This window comes from Nothoprocta perdicaria, unplaced genomic scaffold (genome assembly GCF_003342845.1).
Source record: "Nothoprocta perdicaria isolate Ctin4 unplaced genomic scaffold, notPer1 scaffold_8, whole genome shotgun sequence".
Lineage (NCBI taxonomy): Eukaryota > Metazoa > Chordata > Aves > Tinamiformes > Tinamidae > Nothoprocta > Nothoprocta perdicaria.
Window position 1 is genome coordinate 7,715,855 of NW_020456087.1, and position 17,326 is coordinate 7,733,180.

Genomic DNA, 17,326 nt, shown 5'->3' on the forward strand with positions numbered 1-17,326 from the left:
TGCACAATTTTGCCGCTCCTTTCTCGGCTAAAGAAAGCATAAGATCCATTATTATTACCAGATGGTACACTGTTCACTTCTGCTGCAAATAAAGGAGAACAGTAATTATACCCTATTATTTTTACTGAGCTTGAAAATTGGGATAAAGCAGCTAACTGAATAAAGATAGGAAATAGATAGATTTAGAATAGGATATTCTAAAATAGTTACTGGAGAAATAAAAGATACTCAAAACTAAGTTGTTCTTATACCTGGGTACATATGCATGAATATATTAACAGCCTTTCAAAGGATAAATTTCACCTTGCAATACCATGTGCGCATACAAGTAGCTAGAGATTATTACAGTAATAAATCAGCAGTATAAGAAGAATGTGGAACTTCTAGAGAGGGATCAGCATAGAGCAACAAGATGACTGAGGGCCTGCAGCATCTGTCTATGCAGCACCTMTCTCTTTCGCCTAGAGAGGACTGAGAGGAGATCTGATCAATATGGCTGAGTACCTGAGGGGAGAATGCAGGGAGGAAGGGGCCAAACTCTTCTCAGCGGGGGCCTGTCACAGGACAAGGGGTAATAGGCTCAAGTTGAAACATGGAAAGTTCCATCTGCATGTGAAGAACTTCTTTCCTGTGAACGTGCCAGAGCCCTGGAACAGGCTGCCCGGGGAGGCTGTGGAGTCTCCAAACCCGCCAGGCTGCCACCTGTGCCATGTGCTCTAGGTGTCCTTGCCGGAGCAGAGAGGGTTGGACTACGTGATCTCTAGAGGTCCCTTCCAACCTTAACCATTCTCTGATTTCAAAAAAGTTATACTTGCCATTCTGTGATTCCACTTGCAACGCTGTATTTGTGAATACTAACATATTGGGAAGATCTTAGTCTTTTTCTTCATTTCCAAATTATTTACTCAAATAATTAACTTAAAAAACTAGGCCTATTCATATGTTTCCTTTCTGATTTATTTTTATTGAGTACTTAAACAGCAGATAAATGCTCCCATCAAGTTACTGTAATTCCCTCTCGCAGCAGTTGTACCAGGCTACCAGCAGCTCTRCAGGCCACTTTTTTCCCCATACTGCATAGTCAAGGTGATGTATATTTTAAGTGAGTAAAACAGGTCCAGGTGTGCTATCTTTAGCAGAATTTTGTAATAATTTACCAAGATAATTCTTGCTTTTGGGCAAAAACATCTAGCTATAATGCCATGTATTCTAAATTTAGTACAAATATATTCATTGTTTGTTTTTCACAATGTTTTTGGCACTATCAGGCAAATCAGTATATTATGTTCATGCTGCGAGTAGTAACCACATCTTTATGCTTACTGTTGCTTATAATACAGCCCAGGGAATCTTTTAATGTGCTTCATTAAAAACAAAGCAAAACAGAAAAACCCACCAAAACCAAAAAGGCCTTCTTCTAGTTTAATTTGAAATCTCTATTTGTTACTTGTTTTAAAATGAACAAGTTAAGTCTTTGGTTCACAAGCTTACCAACCTATTACGACCCTGACTTTACTGCTGAAAAGAATAAAACTGCTTATATATCTGCCACTGAAACATCTATGACTATTCAAGGGATGAAATGAATTAGAAATGATGTACAGTTATATGTCTTTATGGCAAGGCAATGAGGGAAAAATCAAATCACCCAGGAAAATCCTTTTAATTAAGAAAATAAAGATAATTATAAATAATTCTTCTTCTTCTTATTGTTATTGTTATATATTATATTTTATAATTATATATTACATCATATCATATTACATCATATATATTATATATAAATGTATAAATATATTTATATTTATTATTCTATAAAGATAAKAATAAATAATTAGAAAATAAAAATAATTGTCTCATTGCTTTAACACACTGGACAGTTTCATTAGGCAAACATATGCAACATATGCAACATTTAGGTACTGAAACAAAAGATAATGGAAAAAATAAACAGTAGAGAAAGAGAACACTTGAAAATTCTCAACAATACACCCCTTCTGTAAATTGTTGGAGGCTCTCAGAAGGAACACATCCAGACAAGAAAATGAAATAATGAAGTACTTTCTGTAAGTTTCTAGAAAGTTTCTAAAAAGTACTTGTGTTATAACCTGCATCTCCAGGACCTACCACTTACAATGTTACTGAAATTTGCTCCACCTTAATTTACATTTCAAATCTCATTTATCAAACACAAAGTAAACATATTATATGGAAAAAAAAAAAACCTTAGAGTTATTTATATTTCTGTGACAAAGAACTTTTCCCAAGATGATTATCAATAGAGTTTCTTATAAAAGCAAAGCTGGATTTTTTTTCTTTATTCAGTCTTTCTATGTCCTTTAGTGATCTTGCATTGCCACTAAGGCTTTGATGTAAAAAATAAATGTGTGCCATTTATGAAGATAAGTGTCTTCTGGGACTCCAGACTCAAGTGAAAGGCTATATATCATGTAAATTCTCCATAAATTCTTCAGCAAGYATTACATACTACTATGTCACTCACAGATGACATACTCTATCACGTGTGCCTGAAAGGAAGTTTTTTTAAAACACGACTGAAGGGACTAGGGATGTCAGCACTAAAATACCTTATGTATATGTCACTACAGCTTTAGATATTTCAATTCATATTGAATCAATATTCCTGTAAAGAAAATGTGCAACCTATATTTTCTTTGCCATTATAGTAAAATGCTTCTCAATAAACCTGTTTTCATAAGTAGTTTGCCCACTCCTATGTCCCAGAGCTGCTGTAATCTTCACTGCTAATGCTGATCTAAAAGCACGGACATTATTCTATTTCTTGACACATTAAAAGTTCTCTAATGAATAAAGCAAACAGCTTATGGCTGCTTAGACTGTCACTTGATTGCCCCTAAGGGCTTTAATGTCTTTAAAATAGGTCTCCTAGTTTGTATTTAACTACCTTGTCCACAGAGGTCTGAGGGGTAGAGCAGATCAAAGATGTGCTGGAAATATAAAAAGCAGCTGTCCTTCATTTACCTTTAATTAGCTACATCTGACCAGATTCTTTATGGCCTCTTTGCACACATTCAGCAGTCTATAAGCCTTATGACCTATCCTTAAGGATCATATCGTTACATGAGCCTCAAGAAAACTTCAATTATTAAACAAAGGACTTGRAAACAAACAAACAAACAAAAATAAAACTTTGGACTCACCACGGAACTAGTACCTGAGGAAATAATGTTGATTTATTTGCAAATGTTACAAATTGCTTGTTATTTGGAAAATCAAGATTGAATAGTTCCTGAATTTAGATTTAGTTATTTGTGTTTCTTGGCACACTACGCATCATTGCCATCAATAAATATCACACACAAATTAACTGTAACCAGCAGAGGTAGAACCACTTACACCACACTAAGAAACATTCAGATCTACTAACATTCCTCCCAAGTTTGCCAGGCCTGCCTGCATTGCTTTGCATTTAAAGAATGTGGTCAAAGGAAGATGATTAAACATTCATATTGGCGCAATTCCCATGTGCAGGTTTTATTTTTGATAAAGGCTGGCATCCCATGATGCTAATGCATCATTACGACATGAGGACTATGAAATGTTTCTAAAGAAAGTCACATATCTGCACCTCTCAGCACCCTCTTGACATATATCCTATTACTTAGAGGTCTCTCAGCAAAAAGAAAAATAAGTTGCTGCCACAGTACCAATAAATAGTTCTCAAACATTACAGATCAGTAGCCAGAGCTGCATTAAATATATCTGTAGCACCACCATGACCTTAATGAGCGAGTTCTTTAACACAGCTGCTAGACAATAGTATGTTAAATGACACAATTATTGATATTTAGTCACACAGGGCATTCTGCTAAACCACTGTGGTGGATGGAGAGGTCCTCTCTGAATTCTCYGGATTCTGGATTTGACTTCTTCATGAATGATTAGCTAAGAACACAGGTAAAACTTCATCCTTTGAGAATTTTGTTTCCTTTGATAAAAGTTACATGAACAACAGTTTTGAAAACAGATGCTGCAGCCTAAATTACCCCTAGATCTCTTTTCTATACAATTTGTAACCTATTTGTCAAGCAAGAAGAACCCATGCTTTTCCAACCTGCCAAGCTTTTAGTCTTCCCTTAGAAAGTTTTAACTAATCACATCTCTAAAGAGGTTAGCACACTTTCAAAGACAGCAGTGCTGAGGAACATAAACAGTCAAGCAGCCTGTCCAAATGTGTGTGCAGTAGCAAGCTGGCAGGGGTGGCGAGAAGCCAAATTCTGTTCTTCAAGAAATGCCTGCTYAGCAGTATGCAGCTATGAGCCTTGAAGGTTTATTAATATATCTACCTAAACTTTACTCTTCAATGTTCTTTTCTAATATAAAACTAAATATTTCAGCCAAACCATATAGCTGAATGCTACTATTATTCTTCAGTTATTTCAAGGGGCAGACATCTTTCATCTTCCATTTAAGAGATTTGATTTTAAAAATAGGAATTAAATTTATCATTGTACATAATTAAAATAGAAATATAAACAAAATTAAATGAAGTGAGGTTAGAAAGCAACCAAATGGGCTTATATTTGTCAAATATTGCCTGATGTTTCTAATTATTAAAAAATAATAATTAATGACACAGGCATTTTTTCAAAAGTCCTTTGTACCACTAACATAATGATAAAATGAAGAATCTAGGTTCATGAAAAAGGAAGTCACAATAGCAGCTGTAGTTCAGGTGAACTAGATATATAAACAAAACATAAATGGCATAATAATGCTGGAGGTGTAATACAGAAATGCTAATTTATGACAGATTACTCCATGTTAGCCTGAAAATAAATCGCTTTTGATGATGACCACCACTAGATTTGCATTTAAAATGACTCTTCAATTCAATTGATAGGGCCTAAGTCTCTTGGACACATGGCAAGACGATACTGCTTTACTAACTACCTAATTATTTATACAGAAAGAAATTTAGGGCATCATGCTTCAGAACAGATGCTAATCTCAACAATGACAACAAAAATCAAAGTGTAAAACAACCCAAAAATGTAATATAGACTCTCTTACACCTAAGGTGAGCTGACTATACCCAAATGACAAGCTGCCCTACAGTGAATCTCTCCCTCATTTTTCTCTYAAATTTTGAAGACTTTGCTTTCATGATGGTAGGAACAGAAACATTTTACAACATCCAAAAGCCTTCTGTGGCAAGAATAATAATTTCCTGTGGGCATCTTTTGTTCACGATTTGTTAGCAATATTTTGCCCAAAATATAGCCAAGAAAGAATGTTAAAAAATTATATGTTCTAAAACATATCAACACAACACATGACAATGAACTTCCGCTCTAAATTAGTACACTACCCACACGCAGTACATAGAAATACATAAAATTTTAACAAATTATAGGTAATTTGCCATCTGGAAAAAGTTTAGTTTTCAATGACTTATCTGGAGAATGACAGAACAGATCACTAACAAAATTCAAGAATTAAGTATTAAGTTATAATGAAATGTAAATTCAAACGGTTGTACTTCAACATTTTAAATTTTTGTCAAATTTTAGTTTTATAAAGTATCTCTACTGCACTATATTATTCTATCTTGAATAATCTGTACTTAAGTGAAAAAGATGTGGATCRTAACAAGATAGTACGAAGAGCTTTTTTCTAAGTTCTCCACAAAGCCATTGCAAGATAAACGGAATAACCCTTCACTTTTGCACTGGCTGCATGAAACAACTTCAAAGCTGACAAAGCTTTGGAAAGCCAAACCATCATTAGTTCCCTGTTTAGTGAAAACATATTTATATCACGATCCATGAATACAGGCAAATTACTGTAGTACAAACGCAGTAAGTGATTTCCAGATGGATATTGAACAAATCGATTATGACAAACTCCTTTTGTGTTTAACTGAGTATTACATAGGAATATGTTTTRGACAATGTATTTTCCCATTCCGATTGCTGTACCTCCTAACTCCKTCAGTATTTCTTTCATACCCAAATCTTTAATAGAAAATATGAATTTTGGTGGCATTTTTCCCTCCTCTACTTTGGAAAAATCATGACCAAGATATCAAGCCTAAGTGTCTCAAAACCAGTTACCCAACAGAAAACCTTAATCTATTACAGAGCCATATTTAGCATTTTAATAAATGCAGCTGTGGTAAATATTTGGTTTAATTAAAAACAAAATATTAAGTCTGTCAAAGCTGGGATTTTCCTCCACTCTTTGAATATTCCTAAGATTTTCAACTACATTTTTTTTTTTTAGCTTTTTCTATTACAGTATTAGTTTTCCATTTTTCTATTACTAAAACAATTTATTAATGTTAAAATTTGGTTGACCTAGTGTTTTTTTCAAGATTTGGGTTTCATGAAAGACTTACACTTCTTAGGTACATGCAGCACTCATTAATTTCACAGTACTTTACGAGGACAACTACAAAGTGAGCACTTCTGCAGTAAAACAAAGTCTCATCTTTGATTTGTTGCTGTCCAAACTTTTCACTRGAGCTTGTTATGTGCTTTTTATCCACCAGGTACAGAGGACCGAGGCCCAAAGGACTTCTAAAAAAGAATTACTCAAACTTTGTAGTGTATCAAATCAAAGTAATATTGAGGTAGATTGTCCTGCAAACAGATCTAAAATAACATGCATATTTCTTACTCTTATCCTATGTCCCATCAGTATTAATGACACTTATCATTCGATTACAACACCAATGTTAATCCAAATGATAAAATATGGGCTAGAAAGTAAAAAAAAAAAAAAAAAAAAGAAAAAGAAAAGAAAAGATGAAGCCAATTCTCTACTAAGGAAAATGGATGTAGTTTTCTTCCATTTCAGAGAACCCTGCTGATGTATACCCAGTAAAGAACTGGACCACTAGTATTTAGGCTACTGAAACACAAAGTCTAATTACCATGCATCTCTGGATGGTATAAGAAAAGATAAAATATCTTCTTGAATTTGACCTGTATAAATAATGCTGTCATATATTCTAGGGTCTTCTTACCACACGCATTTTTTACTGAAGTCTGTTTTGTGGCAACAGGTGATGACAGCACTACTATTTTCTGTTATTTTAACAGTCATTGGTCTTCCTAGTATTTTTCACCACTCCCATTTGCTGGCAGTATATCATGGCAAAGTTTCAAGAGAAATCTACTRTGAAGCTGTGTGTTAACTGGAAAATGTCAACATGCAAAGCCATGTCTAGAATTAACCTGTCTTTAACATTTTCAGGCACCCACACCCTCTCTTCTTTCAAAAATGTAAATACATTAGCAGCATGTCAGCAATAAAAAAATGATTAAAAAAAAAGAGAGGGAAAAGTTGTAGATTTATTTAACACAAATATTGAGCAATAATCCTCCAACAGAGGTATGGACACTGGTAATGTTAACTTGCCAAAAGAAAAGTATCTTCAAAGATATAAATGCCACCACTTTCAAAAAGGATAAATTTTCTACTGAAAGTATGAGGACTTACYACCAACAACTCTACTGATAGCTGTTCTCAACTTCTTCCTTTGAGCAAACATCTGATTTATTGGTGAGGTAGCAAATGCTCTCCTGACATGCTGAAAGCAATTATCATTTCCTAAGGATCTTTCTCACAAAAGACACTTTTCTCCCTGTGGAGTTTTATAAAAAAGTTCTGTTTCAAAGAAAATCATTTTTGCAAGACAAGTTAGGAGTCTCTAAAAGCCGTTCTTATTTCTGTAGCACAAGTTCTAAACAATGGCAAGCAGTAAGTTACATGCCAATAAAGCTCAATAGAGCTACAGCAGTGATAGACGGATCCAATCACTTGTGGAGAATGCCCTCCATCTGTTGCGTATACATGGTTGATGCTAACACAGAAGCTAGGTCTTCAGTCATACTAAATATATACTCATTAGAGTCAGCTCATGTAATGCAGTCAGCATCTCAAAAGCAGAGTGCAGATCTCAGAAACATTCTGGCAGCTCAGTGATGGACATCCTGAAACCTGCACTGCATAGTCAACTCTTTGGTCTCTCTAAGCACCTCTACTTGAACTAGGCAGTAGCTGGTTCCTTAGGAACATGAAGAAAGCGATGCAAGAGGAGTGTGTATATTGTTCTTCCTCTTTGCATAGTTACAAAAACAAAATAAGCAACAAGAGGAAAAAAAAAAGGAAAATGAGAGTTCTTGTAGAATGCTCTTGCATCAGCATCCTCAGATCCAGTTTCTAGCATCTACTTCCTCTGATATTCCTTATATGTCACATCTAGACCTCTATGCTGCAGATGTGCCAAGTTATTTACTTCGTAGGTTATCAGTTTCTACTCTGGAAATAAAACTAGATGATTTTAACATTTTTCTTCTCGGTTGTAGGCATTCTCTCCCCTCCAATACATTAAGAAATAGATTGTATATTTTTCAAAAACACAAATAAACTTTTAAGACATGCATATTCTTGCTCTTTGAAGACCTCAAATCTTAAACTCATGCAACACTGTCATTTATTAGCTCGCTCCAGGCTATTACATTTCTGCACACATTTTAGTTACACTGGCACTCAGCCATCCTGGACTGTTCAAGTCCAGAAAGTCCACACGTTTTTGTATTTTTTTWAAAAATGAGTATGACAACCATTCCAGAAAGTAGCTCTCTCACCTGGTATGTTAAAATGCAAAGCCATGAACATTGATGCTGTTCTCTCTATTTAGTGCTGTAAATGAAACTATTTTTCCAGGTGCAACAAGAGCTTTATGAAATCTCCCTRACGTGCAGAGGTTCAGTAACTGTATTTTTAATGGAACTGATCCATTAAACTTATCTAGAAATGTAAAAACTAAAAGCATGAAGAACAGGCCTTTTAACAGAGCCCTGTGTATATCACTGGACAAAAACCTAAATGCTGATAAATTCTGGGGAGGGGACACATTTCTTTCTGAATTTAGAGAGGAAGAGAACACTACCACATTGAGAAAAGTCCTTTGCTCAGATTTAGAACCACAACGGATTCCTTCCATCATAGGAATGTATCAAGAGTGATTCTGATGACTGTGGTAAGCATGAAGAGAATAGGGTCATATTTGTATACAATTAACAAATCACAATGTGCAACTAAATAAAYGCATTTCTGTAAGGGCTTTACGCTTCAGTGTATATTGCCCCTCTAACTGACAGATTGTGGGTGAAAGTTGAGCCTGAGGGATACTTTGATTTAAATAATTATCTAAAGCATTTCAACATTAAAAARTAAACAGTTCTAATATTAGCTTGAGAAAATCCAAGCAGCTTTTTGCTAGTGTGTTTTTACCTGCTTGGGCTTCATCAGTATCAATTTTGTTTCTCAATTCACAACCCATATCTCACCCAAACAAAAAATGAGACAAATCAATGGAAACCAATACCCCAAAGTTACTACAGATATTACATCTGCTTTACTGATGTAAAGCCACAAACATTCTCCATCAAACCAYGATCCTTTCTAAAATAAACTCTTTAGCTACCACAAGTGAACTACTTGCAAGGAATTAAACTAAGGATTTGACTTGGTGAATAATTATTTCACTGGGACTTATGAAGGAAATAAATTGTCTAAAATGCTTTTTTCATTGGAAACTATAGCGTCTACATGGACTGCTCCCCAAGCTTGTTTCCTCAAACTGTTTCTGTGACCTTTCATGGCAGACAGTGCATTTAAGCTACTAGTAGCACTCAGTGTTAACTTTCAGAGTAAAGCTTGTAAATGCATTTGCTGTGTATTCATTGCTTATGTTAAATAAAAAGGTAGGGCCAAAAGAGAGGAGAAGGAAGCAGTCTTCACCAGGTCATCTACATCTATACATACTCTTAAGCACCGATCTCCTGAAAAGCTGTTCTAGTTCTAAGTGCTCAACTTTCTTAAATACCTGTTCCTTTAAGGTCCTATTCCTAAGCATACCCAGACAGCAAATGAATAAAAAGTTTTCAGGAAAACTTTTAATTTACCTGGTTAAGTCATTAGATACATTAAAAATAACGGGAAAAAAAGCATGTGAACTTGCCAGTTGATATATTTTTAAAAATGATTTTGTTTTTATTTCCATTATTTAAATTAGARAAACAAAACAGTGCCTGTATATTCTTCAATTAGGCAGTTAAGTATTAAAGGTAAAAATAACATTTTTATTAAAAGTAAAAATAACACTTCTAATTCATGCCACTATCTTCAGGTTCACTAACAATGTTTCTGTTGAAACATTTGTTGAATGCTGAACAAACTCTTCCCTCACTATTAGCATATTTAAAATATATTAAGATCAACAATTATCTTCCTTTTTTTTTTTAACTTTCTATTATTATTATTGTTGTGATAAAAATACTATTCCACAGACAAGCTTCATAAATCATGGAAACAAATGATACTAATTTAGACAATAGGTGCAAATTCAGAGGTGCTTTGCAAAACCTCTTTGTGACTGCTATATAGCTTAAAAATGAAAATGCTTATGATATTATGCACTAAGGTAATACATCACAAATGCAAAAGAGTCATAGGCAATTTTCAGAAGGCTGGAATTGTGCTTTTGCACTATTGTGCCTCTTTACCTACCTTCCTTTGTGGTACTTGCTCTCTATACTCGTTTCTTGTCTAACCAAACAATAGAAAACTGAAAGATGGAATACAAATATGGATGCTAAAAACTTTGTTGAACTATGAGTTGCTGGGACATGGCTCTTCTAAAAAACAGCAATCTAAAAATGGGCACAATCCATTTGTGGCCCAAATCTACACTGAAACGACAAAAAGCAGTGTCATACTCTTGTCATGGAAGGGTTTCCAGAATGGCACTGTAGGCACTTGCCAGGTGTAAATTGGCTTTGATAACTGAAGCTGTGCTCCCAGAGCAGAATGGAACCCACAGGGAAGCATTAAACGCTTTTCAAAGATCATTTCAAATAACGTCCTACTTTGGCACTCACAAACGTGGCAAAGAGATGCATTTAGAAAGTCTGTGGTACCATGTGCTCACAGCACTTTTGTAAGAAAAAAAAAAAAAAAAAGAGAAACTAGTATTTGTACAGAGAAACTACATAATTACCATTAAGAATTCAGGTACAGTCAGAAAGGTGGATACAGCTCTTCATTTTTCTTCAGTATGGCCAATGCTTTTATCCAAATTCACACTCGAAACAATGAATAGCTCTGTTAACTACAGAAAAAAAAACTTGTTCATTTATATCTGTCCAAAAAAGTATTGTTGGTTCTGTACAGCGTTGGACATTTTTTCTTCCTCTGGCTTCTGTGCATCTTAATATTTTATATACAGCTAAAAAATCAAATCATATATTCTTAAAATATTGCCTATTAGTTTTTGGACTGATATGTGCAAACAGTAACAATCTTCACTGCTAAATACATTTTAGACACATTTTGCAGTCCTGAACTATAACAACAGTTACAGAAAGACCTGTACTATCTTGTACATGAAAAATATGGAAAAGCCATGGACACACTGGGAGCAAGTCCAGGAAAGGGCTACAAAGGTGATTAAGGGACTGGAGCTTCTGATGAGAAAGCTGGGACTGTTTAGCCTTGAATACACAGCTCAGCAGATATTATATGTCTAAATAAATAACTGATTAGCAGAGTAAAGATGACTGTGCAAGGCTCTTTCTCAGGGCCGCTCAGAGGCAGGAAAAAAGGCCACAGACACAAAATAAAATACACAGAATTCTACTTGGATGAAAGAAGAAAGTGTTTTCCTACTGTGAAACACTGGTACAGGTTGCCCAGAAAGGTAGTGGAGCCTCTGTCTTTGGAGATACTCAAAACTTGACTGTGTTCATTGGGCTCCGGGTTCATTGGGAGCAATGTGTGGGATGGTTGGACTGATGGTCTCCAGAGATTCCTTCCAACCTCAGAGATTCTGTAAAAATCTTGAATTTGTTGATAAATTCAAGTAAGTTTACCAGATTGATAGATGCTTTAAAGACACGTTATTCCTTTAAGTATTGCACAAATCAGCTGCTGGGAAGATAGTTCCCAGCAGCTTCCCTTTTCCACTACAAGTGGGAACATGATTAGTAATTGTGTTTGGCAAGAGCCACAATGACAAGTTACAGGTGTTATTTGTACTACATTTCTATCTCAATTAGAGATTAGCCACAAATTAGCACTAAATTAGCCACAACTCAGACTGCCTTTGCACAACTCAAAGACCACATAGGTAAAAGGTAGCAAGATTAAAGCATGCTATTAGGAAGAAACTGAGAAGGCATGGGACGATGAAGAAAGGAGTGAAGATGTCATTCACAGAGAATTACAGTATTTTCATAAATTGCTTAGATTAAAATTGATATCACACTTTTGTTCTTTTTTTTTTTTTGCTACTTGAAATGGGAGAAAAAGTCTGCTTGCTTGCCTCTGCTGCAAAAAGAACATTTCAATATTTTACGTATTCAGTATTTTCAGTATTATTCAGGTAGTGACCTGCTGGTTACAAGAAGCTGTTCATCTATGGCTTAGCAGATGGTGCAATGGCTTACTTGCTAGCCTAGGCTCTATGGGCCAAGGGGTCACAGTCAGCAAGTCTCCAAAATAGCCAAATGCATTTAGCTCTTGTAAAGCAAGGCACTGGATTCTGCATGCCAGTATTCTGCTGTAAAATGGGGCCAGAGATATTTCTTGTCCTCCTAGTGATGCCAGGAGGATAAAGAACTTTCAGTGCCGTAGGGTTCCCAGTCATTCTAATAATCAGTTTTGCAGCTGAACTGATTGTGCAGAGCCAATCACTATCTTTCATTCTACTTTAACATTCTGTTAATCTTCATTTTTAATATTGTATGAATGACAGGTTTTTCTCCCTCAGCTTCCATCTGCCCATTCATTTTATTACTAAGATTTTTTTTTGCACGTTTCCAAATTTATCCACACTTTTTCAAAGAGAAAATAACCTTAAGAATATATTTAAAAAATACCAACTCTGATGCAACTACAATCTATTACAGAACCATTAAAAAGCAAAATTAAAAATAGTACTAAAATTCAGCGGCCCCAAATCAGCAGTGAATTTGCTTATGCAAAGTTARTGGACACACAGGAATATGCACATAAATCTTTGTGGGATCAGAACAAAGGTCCTGATTAGACTGCTACTAAAGCTGATGAAAAACCTTTTATAGGTTGTAGCAAAATCGGGATCAAGTCGTCAATTCTTCATGTGAAACATGAAATAGAGATGTGCAGCCTTTAGCAGCACGGATATTGTTGCATATTCTGTTTTGCAAAAGCAGYGGCTAAAAGCACAACTGACCTAGCRTTTCCTTTGCATTTCAATAAATCACACATAATTTAACTGAAGTCCTTAGGGTAATACGAGGAAGGTAAGAACGAGGCCAAGGATGCTGGTGCATGCACCCATCTTGTACCAGTCTGCCTTAAAAAGAAATATCTGGTCGTTTCAGTTCTGCTTAGAAACTAAAACGACGGCGTGGCTCAGCAAATTTTGCTAGAGGAGAGCAAAGTTAGAGAYAGTTAACTATTTTCAAAAGCTAATATAGCATTTTGTTAACAGTAATATTTGTTAGGAACTAGTGGTTTTAAATGTTGTATCTTGTAAAATGAAACAGGCTTTGCTTTATAAGTTTGCAAAAATGTGTCTGAAACCACCAACTTCTATTTTTGTACACCTTAAGAAAGCAGAGCTATTTTTTCAAAAATATCACTGCCAAATAAAGACCTTACAGCTTCTCTAGCTTGTTTTTAAATGGCTGAGTTCAGTCATAAACACTCCCCAATAAGAGTTTATAGTGGAAATTACACATTCTTAACTATAAAGTTATAAATGAGGTCACCATTCTGATACCTACATTAATCATACAAAAAAGCAACATTTTGTGAGTACATCTTGTCTGCATTCTCTTATCTCTCGTCTGCATTCTCTTACTTATTTAAAAACTCAGTTTAACATTAATATCTCTTATGGAATGATTGCTTAAAATTCTAAATTCAGGTTTTCTTCTTTAACTCTTGCAAAATTAATTTTAAAGAAACTGAACTCCTTACACAGTGCAGCAAGAGGATACAACATTTTGATGTATGTCTAATATGAAAAATTAATAAAATGGCCACATACTTGTCTATGTGGTAAAATCTATTTAATTTTTACTGTCTGAAAAGGATGGAAYGTCTTTATTACTCTTTATTTCCTTTTCTTTCCCTCCATGAAGTGCTCATTCATATTCCACGTTGGAACAAGAAAACAAACAACAGCTATATGCAACATGTATAAAAAGTGATGTCTCAAAGGTGAAAGCGAACCACAGCATTTTACCAGAAGTGTAGGAATAACCCAGCTTTTAATGTCTCTAGAAATCCTAACTCAATGTACAAAGCAATCCTTTGTAATGCTCTATCATAAATTTTAAATGTGTAAGCTGTACACGCTCCTCAGCCATTAAACATAAATGGGCCAAATTCTACCCTGACTTGCACCTTTGGGGGAGTAGGAGGGGGCGAAGGGGGGAAAGAGAAGGTTAGTAACTAGAGCATAAATCCTGTCAAAATTTCACCTAGCGATCAGTATGGTAAATCACGTTGGATTTTTTKGGGGAAAAAAAATAAAAAATAAAGTATGACATTCTATGAGTAAGCTACTACAATTCATTTTTCTAAATATTCAAAATAGGCCTCTTATAAGGTTTATGTTCAAGATGATGCGTGAGAAAGTTTATCAAATCAGGAAAGTTATTTCATTTTTACTAATATGCATTAAGATGCAATATTCCTTTTGCTTATTTAATTTGTTTATAGTATATATTTAGGACTTTATAGACTCTTAATATCACAATTCAGTACTATAGTGACAAAAGTTATTCTATATAAAGAGTTATTTAAGTTCCRTTCTTTTTTAAGAATCAGTGTGGTTAGTATGAACATGCAGTTATATGAATTCTAAAGAGTATGCAAAGCAAGAATAAAATACTTATCAAAAACATATCTATCAAATGTTTTTTATAAATACTCAAGGGCTTCTTCAATATTCACCGGGATTTTAGAAATATTTTAGAAATATTTCCAGGTTCTTTACCTCACCAATACTAATTTTAATTATTTATAGAGTTATATATRTAGCACAGCTAATTTTATAGTAAGTTTAATCTTGAACAGGGCAATTGAGGGAATTAGCCTGAGAGCACTTTCAGATGTAACTTTACTGAGGTAGMGAGCACCAGTGAAATGAAGGTTTGCAGGATCAGTCTGCAGTGTGTGCGCAATTTTGCAAGCCACTGCAGTCCTATAAACTTTATCTTCTCCCTTCTTTCCACAGTTTGGGCTTCTCAAACAGTTGCAGAAAGTAAACAGYAAATAAATTCTAAAGCAAAAGACAGCTGCATTATAAAATATATTTCTTTCATATAATTAGCCCAAGGGCACAGTATAATGGAAGTACTGCAAGTGAGTAATTAATTAAATTGCTTTAACAAGCAAAGCTCATCTAAACAGTAATATAATCTTTAAAGGGTTAACTACAATGTGCATTCAACTATTTATTTAAAAAGCAACTTTATTTAAGCTCTCTTCTTAAAGACCGCTACTAAAATTACAGTATAATTCTTTTGCAATTCTTACCTTCAGGTTGAAAAATCTTTTATTTCAGTAACTTCAGGATTTGCCTTTCCACAGATATTTATCAGACCACAATTAAGGCACTCTGTAGTATCTTTCACAGCCAAAGCCAAACAATAACCTTGCTCAGAGACAAGGAATTTTATTTTCATTAATTAAAATAACTATACTGAAAAAAAAATCCTTAGTATCTAAAAAATTGTCTCAGAAAAATATCACGCAGAGGACATACTTTTCCGTTGGAAAGAGCACATTCTTAAATGTTTGTACAGAATGACTTTAAAAAAAACCACCTATGGATAATAATTTAAAAGGTAAAAGAGCTGCACTGTCACCTAGTGGATAAAGGTAGTAGAAAAGTACACCTAGAATTATTTAGTTGCAATTTTAACAACATTAAAAATAGGCTTCAGTTTTCATATTAGTTTTCTGGAAGAGACCACTAAACATCAGGAATTAGATCTGTTGCTCTTACAGGTTYTCTGAGTACTTTGAAGAAAGACCTACAGAGCCTTCAATTAATTTGAAAGCTGACTATTAAATTCCAAATCTGAAAATGTAAAAACTGCATTTTTACATGTTTGGGATGTAGCATGGCAMGTATGAGATTGAAAGTATGACTAATAGTGTAAACAACACAAAGAAGAAAGCAAAAACTGCTGTGTGAGCTTCCTTGTGCCTTGTCCTCTAAGCCTAGTGCTTTCTATGGATACTGTGACTCCAGGATGTCTCGGAGGTAAGTCACAAAGTCAGAAAATCAATTGACCAACTCATCCACCTACAGAAACACGAGACAGCATCTATATTATAATATCCAAACCATTGAGTTCATTCAATAACTCAATCTAAGTATATGCATAGATGAAGCTATTGACCTGACAAAGTTTGGTCCCAAGAACTTTATTCTCATTGTTGGAGCAGACAAATAGATCTTCAAAATTTTGCCAAAACTTCTTCCTATATTACAACATGGGACTTCTGAAGAATGGAAAACATCATCACAGGGCTGGCAGCCAAACTCACCCCAGACTCTCCCACCTCTTCTTTTGTAGCAGAAATATGGTGAAGAGCTGCACCTAATGCAAACACATGATGGTCTCAGTTCCATCATATATCTAATATGGGAGKAGACACAAAAGTTTTGGGGAATGATCATTGGTTTACTGACTACTAGAACAGCTAGGAAAGAAAGAAGAAAATCTTTTATTAAAATATATAAAGATATTATCTTCTACTTACATTCCTTTAATAGTCATTCTCAAGAAAGAATATTCTAAGCCATCATTTGCTATAGTAGCCGTAGCTGTTTATAACCACCTCATTCTGTGAATTCTAGATAAAATATAGAAAAATGTACCAAATACTGATTTTCTTTGGATTATAATTTCTGTGAAACCCTTTTTCAAGCACAGAGTCACCCGCATTAGCTTTGCAACAGTWACATAATTCTGTGGGAACAGGCAGGAGGCCGTGTTACCACAACCATCATTATCGTAAGGCACAAGGCTCATGCCCAGCATCACCTTCATGGTGTTGTATTACCTGGCATTAAATCATTTAACCCTTGTTTGACTTCAGTCAAGCAAACAGATTTACTTGTTCGTAATCCTTTAGTCTGAAGACTAATATTTGGGGAAAAGGAAAAAGGCCAAAAGACAGATAATAAGCTATTTTACAGTTCTCTCTTCGAGGACCGATGCCCATGACTTTCTGGTACTAGAAAAACTGAAAAATGCCAATT

At 34.8% G+C, this 17,326-nt stretch overlaps 1 protein-coding gene across 3 annotated transcripts in view; it reads right to left on the reverse strand.

The window, feature by feature from the left end:
* Nucleotides 1-15,610, reverse strand: part of SLC25A21 (solute carrier family 25 member 21) — a 122,434-nt gene extending 106,824 nt beyond the window's left edge. The window contains exon 1 of one of the 3 annotated variants that reach the window (XM_026051872.1): nucleotides 15,589-15,610. The gene's annotated coding sequence lies outside the window, so the exon portion shown is untranslated. Of the gene's footprint in view, nucleotides 1-11,056; nucleotides 11,076-15,588 lie in introns of those variants that run through there. The other 2 variants (XM_026051870.1, XM_026051871.1) reach the window with 2 other exon arrangements.
* Between the last annotated feature and the right edge of the window lie 1,716 nt (nucleotides 15,611-17,326).